Genomic DNA, 9,410 nt, shown 5'->3' on the forward strand with positions numbered 1-9,410 from the left:
GTGCAGGGTGAGTCAAGTGCCAATTAATCGCGGCCATGGGTGTTGGCATCACTGTTGATTAGTTATTAAAGGCATTTCCTGAATGAGAAATGTCATAATGAAAAAATCCATGCGGTTGTACGGTAGCAGAGCGGTAAGTATAGTAATTTATTTGTTATTTCTTATTACTATCATTGTGCAATTTTTTACTCTTTTATTTTCAGGACAAAATTTCTGCATTGCCTGAAGCGACGCCTTCACAATTGCATGCTTTCGACGATGTTTGTGCTTAGGATATCAGGAAATGTATTTCGAAAGCATTACTTAAACGCGGTAGCCACAGACAACCGAATCGATTGAAGCCAAAGCGGACCCAAATAATGGTCCTTTATTATAAATCCGTATTGTATGTTTTATGGGTTGTGATCGTTCATGCAGATGACCCATTTGCAGGAACGCTATGCCAGCAGGCGGTGTATGCACTTCCTGCGCAAAAATACTGCAATGACCACCATATCCACGCAGTGGGGTATCCAAAAATGAAGACGTGCTTGAGGTAGAGGCACTGTTATGAGCTACACATGGTGCATAAAATGATAACTTTCCTACGGCTGCACCAATAACAGTAGGACAAAAGCTTACACAAATCGTTCGACATTCCATCGACTGTAACGTTAAACTATTATTGCCTTGCATATTGACCAGCTGATAACCGGGACCATGTACATTTATACGTAGCGTAAGCTTTTTATTAGCAGTATTATTTACTTGCATTGACTTATGTGCGGAATTCCTTAAGCGTGTACTATCCCAAGATAACTCGAGAGCTGTTACTTTTAGGGGTTAGGTTTCCATCTCTATTACTAAATTCGCTACTACTGCAACAACGTGATGCGCTGCGAATAACGCCGCCGGGGTTGCTAGCATTACTATTGCTGCTTTTCAACGAGAATCCACTAAGTGTACGCTTTGGTAGACCACATATGGGCTGCCGTTAGCTAATAGGGTACGTTCAGCTGTATTATTTTTGGGTGATGTTGCAGATTTGGATACATTTTGGGATATGGCAGCAAAATCATATTCACTTTTCTGGTCATCAAATCGCGTTGAGCTTAACGGCTTTCGCCCTTGTAATGAAGGGCTCGGTGAAGTTGGTGAGCCAAGTTTTAGCTGACTATTACTACTGCTTTTATTAAGTGTTTTGTTTCACCACGATTTGATGATATCGATTTATTTGGCATATCTAATTTGGCCCTACATGTAGAAGAACTATTACGGTTTGATGCTTTTGGTGATTTAGTTTGATCTTCAATTTCGTTTTCGATTTCATTCGGTGTGAGTCGTAAACTATGTATGTTCAAAGGACTTATAGGGGAACGTAATTGTGCTATGCTGTGTTGTAACTCCTTCAAATCACTTGCATTCAAAAACAGCGAATCGGTGAAACTCATGGTTTCAGCTTGAGATTCCCTACCGCGCATTTTTTGCGGATTCCCATTCTTGTTCTCTGATAGCAGTTCCTCGAATGTATTTAGACAAATGACTTCTTTATTTGAGAAAGCGACAGTATACAAGAATCATCTTCTTCTTCTTTAGTACCATTGCCAGAGTCCTTACTCTCATGTTTATTCTCTTTTTGACCTTGATAAGTGACAACGCTATGCTGCAGAATACTCGGTGTTTTACTATAGGTTCTATTATCTATATGAGGTGTAACATCAACGTCGCTTGTTAGCTAACGTATCTTTTTATTGCCTTTAGGTGTACTAACTCCAAGACTGTGTATCCTCCACTAAGGCGATTGGTTTACGCAAGCGTTCCGGACTGAAATGACGAACTGTATTTTGTAAATTTTCAGAACGCTGACTGGTGAATCGTCCCATTGAGAAATTCGGATCACGAGCAAATACTGAGCTGTTGGGATTAGATTGTACATCAATCATAATCTTTTACATTTTCGATTTGCGCCGCTGTTGGAGTAGTGGCAAATTCTTGTGCCCAAGCAATTCCATCCATCACCAATTTGGACTGCATATTTTCTGCTGGCTCATATTCATCAGAGTTTACTCCTGCGCAATTCGTTGATCGCCCAGTTATTTCTGAAGGATCAAAAGAAACTTTTGTATTACTGTTGGTCGAACATGTGCTCTTATAATTTAAATTAATGCTTTCACCAGTTTCTAATTCGGATATATTAATGTAGTTCGGTCGATGGTATGGTACATAATCGGTGCGATTTAGATTTGATGTATCTCTTAATCTTGTGCTTCGTTTAGATGGTTTTATTGGTAAGCCTAGTTAAATATTTGCTGATTAATTGAGTCGATGTATTCATATTTGATTTCATTTATAGATTGGCTCTATTGTGATATATTTACACCGATATGGATTTGGAAGAGTGGAGCTGTATTGGGTCCTGCTGTGGGCGCTGTAGTATGGTGTCGATACCCACATTATTGGTAAATATTTAAATAATGATTTAATAAATATTTAATCTATACTAATATAAACCCGAGTTAATACTATGGCAGTGGAAACTATTATTAGGGACAGTGTACCCTCTACATTGGAAAATCTTCCAAATATTTTGCCTTTCTCGTTTCGCGCCATCTTACTTATTTTAAAGTTTACGGCTGTTCCTTTGTTTATGTAACCGAAAAAACACGATAAGGTACCTGGTGGCGATACGGTGCTAGTAATCTCATTTCAAGCGATTGAGTGAATTAAATTAAAATCCCTTGAACCCGGGTCTGTGGAGGATTTCACTCGCCTCGTACAACAGTTATGCCGCATCCCGAGCGTGGTTTAAGATTCTTAACGCTCTAGGATGATTGGCAACTCGGCACTCATAATACGGTACATTCGTTTTCTATACCAGCTATGGTTTGAGAATGCAATAATTTTAAAGCTACCAGGTCTTGTAATAGACCAAGACCATATAGGATTCCAATATGTGTTACGGTTCATTACTTGGGAAGGTTGTGACTTTTCTTTTGCTCGTAAGCGTGACAAATATGGCGACTCAAAATCTATTAAACGTCTTATTAGCACTAATTTATTTTGTTTCATATCACTATCTTGCCGTCGCACTACATATAGACAGAATGTTGCATAAATTGCTGCAACAGTTCATCATGCTGAACAATATATATTGAGAGTTATGTCTTCAGTAGGATTAAAATGTAAGGCGCGATAACCTCCGAAGAGATTTTAGGCCGATCTTCTATCAGTAGGATTAGTTAGGTTTTTTAATATTGCCACCCAAAATCTTACAATAGCTTATAGGTTTTTTAAGAGTAAAACAATAACAGTTTACCACTATTTTTGATGTCAACTTCACAAAAGGTTGTATATGTTCACGATGTGGAATCATTGTTTTGGTCTTTCGTGAAGTGGAATACTATTGACAAAATGTTTAATAGGATTCAGCAGATTCTTCTGCCTCATCGTGATTGCATGGTAAGATGATGAGCTTTACCAAGGGTCGGGTTATCTGGCCTTTCATTGTCATGATATCGACCACTCTGATGCGATCTTCAGGTCCTGGATGTAATTTGACCACCCGTCCGAGTCTCCATTCGTTTGGAGACAAATTGTCCTCCTTAATTACGACCAAGTCCCCGATTTTTAAGTTCGTTTTGGGAAATCTCCATTTGTTTCTTTTCTGCAGTTCAGAGAGGTATTCCGGCTTCCACCTCTTGCAGAAGGAGTGATGTAGGGATTTTAACTTTTGCCATCGATTTATGATTGAGGCAGAGTTTTCGCTGGCGTCAGGTTCTGGTGGAGATAAGAGATGTCCTCCTACCAGAAAGTGACCTGGGGTTAGTGGCTCCAGGTCTGATGCATTGTTTGACGCAGGGCTCAATGGTCGGGAGTTGAGGCAGGCTTCGATCCTGCATAGCAAAGTCGCAAATTCCTCAAAGGTGAATTTGCAACTTGAGGCGATTTTTGTGAAGTGGCTTTTAAACCTTTTCACTCCCGCCTCCCACAGTCCCCCCATGTGAGGAGCTGATGCGGGAATGAAGTGCCACGATAAGGATTGATGGGAGTACTTGGATAGGGTGTTATCGCGGGCATTTTGTAGGAATTCCCTCATTTCCGCTTTAAGTGCTCTAGAAGCCCCGACAAAATTCGTGCCATTGTTGGAAAACATCTTACTAGGGCAGCCTCTTCGCGAAACGAACCTCGCAAATGCTGCTAAAAATGACTGGGTGCTGAGGTCGGAGGTGGGTTCCAGGTGAATCGCTTTCGTTGCAAAGCAAACGAACAAGCACACATACCCCTTCGACACTCTACAACCTCGCCCTCGAAAGTTCTTTATATCGAAGGGTCCCGCAAAATCCACTCCTGTGTTTGTGAATGCCCGTGAGTACGTAGTTCTCTCCTTGGGTAAAATTCCCATTAGCTGGGTTTGAACACGTTTTCGGTAAATCGTGCATTCCTTGCAATTGTGGATTGTCGATTTTATCATGTTCTTGACCCGTGGTATCCAATACTGCGTACGGATGAGGCGTAGCATAAGTTGGTTTTCCCCATGGAGTGAGATCCTATGGGTAAACTTTACAATAAGACGCGACAACTGGCAATTATACGGCGAAATGGCTGGATGTCGCTCGTTGTACGGGATATCTTCGGAAGCTTCGAGGCGGCCGCCTGCCCTCATAACCCCCCTTTCATCTAAGAATGGGTTCAGTGGTAGTACCTCGCTCTTTGCTCCTATGAGTTTTTTAGATTTTAAAGCTGCATACTCCTCCCCATAATGCCTCTTTTGATAGATAACAATCAGACGTTGGGTCGTTGCTTTTATTTCGCTCGACGAAATTGAGCAAGAATTCGCCTGAAATGAGGCTCTTGTGTTTGGGTTAGTTCTTTGAAAGAATCTCCAGACGTAGGATAGTACTTTCAAAGCTCTCGAGAGGTCAGAAAATCTTGAGAGGATATCAGAGTCTGTATCTACTATTGATGAGTGTACCTGGACCCGCTTTTCTTCTGACGTGGTGGTATATTCTGTTTCTTGGGTAGGCCAATTTGAGCTATCTTCATGAAGCCAAGAAGGGCCCTCCCACCACAGGGCTTTGTTGATAAGATCTTCAGCGGGTATACCTCTACTTGCGAGATCTGCCGGTTTTGATGCCGAGTCGACATAAAGTCAGTTTTCCTTCCCTACTTTGTCAATTATTTTTGTCACCCTATGGGCAACGACAGTGGACCACGAGCATGGGGGTTTGCGAACCCATGCCAGGACGATTGTCGAATCCGTCCATAGATAGGTTATAGAAATGTTAAAATTGAGGTTTTTTGCGACTGACTCTACTATTTCTGCTAGCAGAACCGCACCACATAGTTCAAGGCGGGGTAGAGATATAGTCTTGACCGGGGCTACTCGGGTCTTTGCGAAGAGCAGACTTACGAACGCATGGTTCTCGATTTGTACCCGCAGGTATATTGCGGCTGCGTATGCTTTCTCGGAAGCGTCGCAAAAGCCATGTAGTTCGCTGCTCGCTACCGGGGAAAACTGTACCCAACGGGGTATACGAATGCTTTCAATATGTCGGTAGCTTTCTAAAAAATCATGCCATCTGTCTAATATCGCGGGAGATACGGCTTCGTCCCAGCCCGTGCCTTCCAGCCAAATACCTTGCATTATGATTTTCGAGGTAATAATGAATGGTCCTAGCCAACCTAGTGGATCAAATAATTTTGCTATAGCAGACAATATTGTTCTCTTTGTGAACACGACTTGGTTGTCTATGGGTTTCGTAGAAAAATAGAAATAGTCAGAGTGGGCATTCCACCTGATCCCTAAGGCTTTAACCATGCTAGCATCCTCAAAGTTTAAAAAGTTGTCATTTAATAAGTGCGATCTTGGAATACCTTCCAATAGTTGATCGCAATTTGAAGTCCACTTCCTGAGGGAGAAGCCGGCTGATTGTAATGCCGCTTGGATTTCGTCCCGTGCCTTCGTGGCGGTGGCAATGGTGTGTCCGCCCGCTAAAACGTCGTCGACATACATAAACTGTCGTAGGATGTCCGATGCGATGGGATAGGTTTCCTCTACGTCCTCTGCTAGTTGAAGAAGGGTCCTTATGGCCAGGTAGGGCGCGCAGTTTACTCCGAAGGTCACCGTCTTCAATTCGTATATGCTGATGGGTTCGCTGGTGGATGACCTGAAGACGATGCGTTGATAACTGGTGTCCCTGGGCTCTAGCAATATCTGCCGGTACATCTTTTCAATGTCACTGTTGAATACGTATCGGAACAATCTCCAACGGAGTATGAGAACTGTTAGATCACTCTGAAGGACTGGGCCTGAATGAAGGACATCATTTAAACTTATTCCATTAGCAGTGCGACAGGAGGCATTAAGAACAACTCTCACTTTAGTGGTGGTGCTTTCTTCCTTAATTACTGCGTGATGGGGTAAAAAATAGGTATTGCATGTATCTGCCGGAACATGCTCTTCTACTCGTGCCATATGAGCTAACGTTTCGTATTCGGATACGACACGGTTATATTCCGTCTGCAATTCGGGATTTTTCGCTAACCGGGCTTCGTTCCTGAAAAATTCTGAGCACGCGCTCTTAAGCGACGGTCCTAATGATATACCCTTTTGAAAGTCCTGCTTAAAAGGCAAGGACACGATATATTTGCCATCCTCATTTCTTTTGGTGGTTTTTTGATACAACTCCTCGCAGTAATTTTCGTCTTTGGTATAAATATGGTTTCTGGGAATGTCTTCCAGCTCCCAAAATGACGCTATTTGTTTATCCAGCGATACCTCATTAAAGAACGACACACACCTGCCGGCTGGGCTGGCCGTTTCCGTTTGGCCAGTTAATATCCAGCCAAATACTGTTTCCTGCGCAAGGGGGGTGCCTAAAACATTTTTTCGTATACCGCCTAGCATTATCTGTGCGTAAATATCCCCACCCAGAATAAGATCTACTTGTTCATTTACAAAGAACCTCCGATCTGCTAGCACCAAGTCCGGGAAAACTTGGTATGTCATGGGGTCAATTTGACAGGTTGGCAGATTGCCGGTGAGCTGGGCCAAAACCAATGCTGTAGTGTGTATGCGTACATTCGGGTTTATTGATGACCGCAACTGAATGAAACATGCCTCTTTCACTTGGGCTGACACGGTGTTGTTTATCCCTGACACTTGTGCATTTAGCTTCCGACTAGGTAGATTTATTCTTCTTTTAAGTCGCTCCGAAATGAACGAGCACTCTGATCCGGAGTCTATTAGGGCGCGGGCCGAAAAGTTTTCGTTGTTATAAAAGATACTGACTTGCGCAGTACCTAATAGAACCCCCTTGCTTGTATTCGCGAAACAAGAATTGAAGTTGGTTGGTTGATTATTTGCCGTGGCAAACTGACGTTGGGTCTGAGCCTGTGCCGAAGTAGATGGTCTTTGATCTATTTGTGTTTGTTGGGTTGTGGTTGGTCTTGCACTCGTGCCCGCATTTTGTTGAATATGCAGGAGTGTATGATGCCCTAGATGGCAAATGCTACAATTAAATGAGCACGTACATTTGAAAACTGTGTGTTTCGCTGAGAGGCAATTCAGACACCCCCTACTGTCTTTTATAAACGCTACTCTGTCTACGACAGATAGCCGTTGGAAGCTTTGGCATTGTGACAGCTTGTGGTTATTTTTCTTACAGCATCTGCAAGTGTTTCAAGCTACATTTTCTTGGTAAGCGCCTACTTTCTTTTGAGACGAATCATTATTATGTTTAGGTGGTGGTTGTTTGGGAGCTTTGGGATTTTTGCTACCTGTTAATCCTGAGACTGTTTCCAAGGTCTGGAACCTATTCGATAAAAATTTATCCATATCTTCCCATTTCGATATTTCAGTTTTATTCTCTATGGTCTGTTCCCATAAAGCTAGCGTACTTTCGGGTAGTTTGGTGGAGCATAGATATGTGAATATCGCATCCCAATTGCCTATCTCAATTTGATGAGCTTTTAGAGCTGAGATGCAGTTATTTATTTCCCGCTGAAGTGTTTTGATCGCGGTGCCACACTCACTTTCTACGCTTTCAAGATTGAATAATATTTTTAATTGGGTATTGACGAGAATTCGTTTATTCTCATATCTTTCCCCTAAATTCTTCCACGCTGTGTCAAACCCTTCGTTTGTAAGTGGGCATTTTTTCACTATATCCCTTGCCTCACCCTGCGTTTTTTGGTTGAGGTGAAATAACTTCTCAACTGGGGTGAGGCGCTTATTCCGTATGTATATTGCCGTAAACATGTCACGGAACGTTGGCCAGGAGAGGTAGTCACCTTTGAAAACATCCGTATCGCACGGAGGTAGTCGCATGCTGTGTTCTGGATCAGGTGTCCCTTCTCCCTCCTTATCGCGTTTAGTTAGCTTTGCTATTAATTCAGCCATGGTTGAACTGCCGCGTACATATGCGGCATACGTCGCCTGGTATTTCGGCTTGGCCTGCGCTAACACCTTTTTCTCTGCCGTTTCAGTGTATAAGAGATCCTCATAAGCTAACTTTGCCTTTCTCCAATTATCCTTTAACTCTTCTTGGTGAATGGCTAGAGTATATTTTGTGTGTTCAGCTTGAGGTCTGTCGTTGAATTCAGCCTCAAACTGTGCCACCTCATCAGCTGCTTTAATGAATTTCTCCATATCGTTTGATATTTAACAGAGAAGAACTATTATGCAGGGCATAATTAGCAAATTCGACTTTGATGCTCAGAAGCAAAGGGAAGGGTTTCAATAACCTAACACCACCACTTGCAAAAACAAATTTTCACGCAAAAGAAAAATTTCGGAATCACCTCTTTATGATCTTTTAAAATTTATTATAACCAAATATATGTATATATATGCAATAAAGTGTTATTTTCAGCTCTTCGCCACTGAATACCAGATTTTATGAAAAATAATTATATACGTGTGTGATATAATATAATAAATATGTGATATAAAGATAAAGTGAACAAAAAAATCGAATATAAATGTGAGGCTTAAACGACTCGAACCCAATTTATATTGATTTTAAAGAAAAAGAAGATATTGTATTTAAAAGGAAAACCTGTATGTGTGACCGGTGTGCAATATAATATGTGAGGTTATGTCTCCTCCGCTAAAATGAATATTGCTGGTGCTAAGTGTTCAAAGAAAAGTTTGCTTGCCACAATTAACGCGTGTAGCTAGAGCCAATAAATGGTCTGTTGCAATATGAGCGTTTGTGTTTGCGCGTTTAAATTTTTAACGAGCAGAAAGCACTGTGTTAGCGAGTTTTTCAATAGTCTAAGAACGACCAAATTGGTGTCATAGAAGTTGGACAAGCACCTTTTGTCACGATTAAGCTCAAAATATGTTTAATGATTTATAAGCGCGATGGTTGCAAGAACCGAAAGTGCAGTGCAGTGGAACGTTTTAAGGAAAGTTACTAAGATTTTAT

At 41.7% G+C, this 9,410-nt stretch overlaps 1 pseudogene; it reads right to left on the minus strand.

Annotated features, from left to right (window-relative positions):
* Positions 1-268: 268 nt before the first annotated feature.
* On the minus strand, positions 269-8,629 carry LOC137234519 (uncharacterized; annotated as a pseudogene).
* Positions 8,630-9,410: the final 781 nt, after the last annotated feature.

The sequence above is a fragment of the Eurosta solidaginis genome, chromosome X (assembly GCF_040869045.1).
Source record: "Eurosta solidaginis isolate ZX-2024a chromosome X, ASM4086904v1, whole genome shotgun sequence".
Lineage (NCBI taxonomy): Eukaryota > Metazoa > Arthropoda > Insecta > Diptera > Tephritidae > Eurosta > Eurosta solidaginis.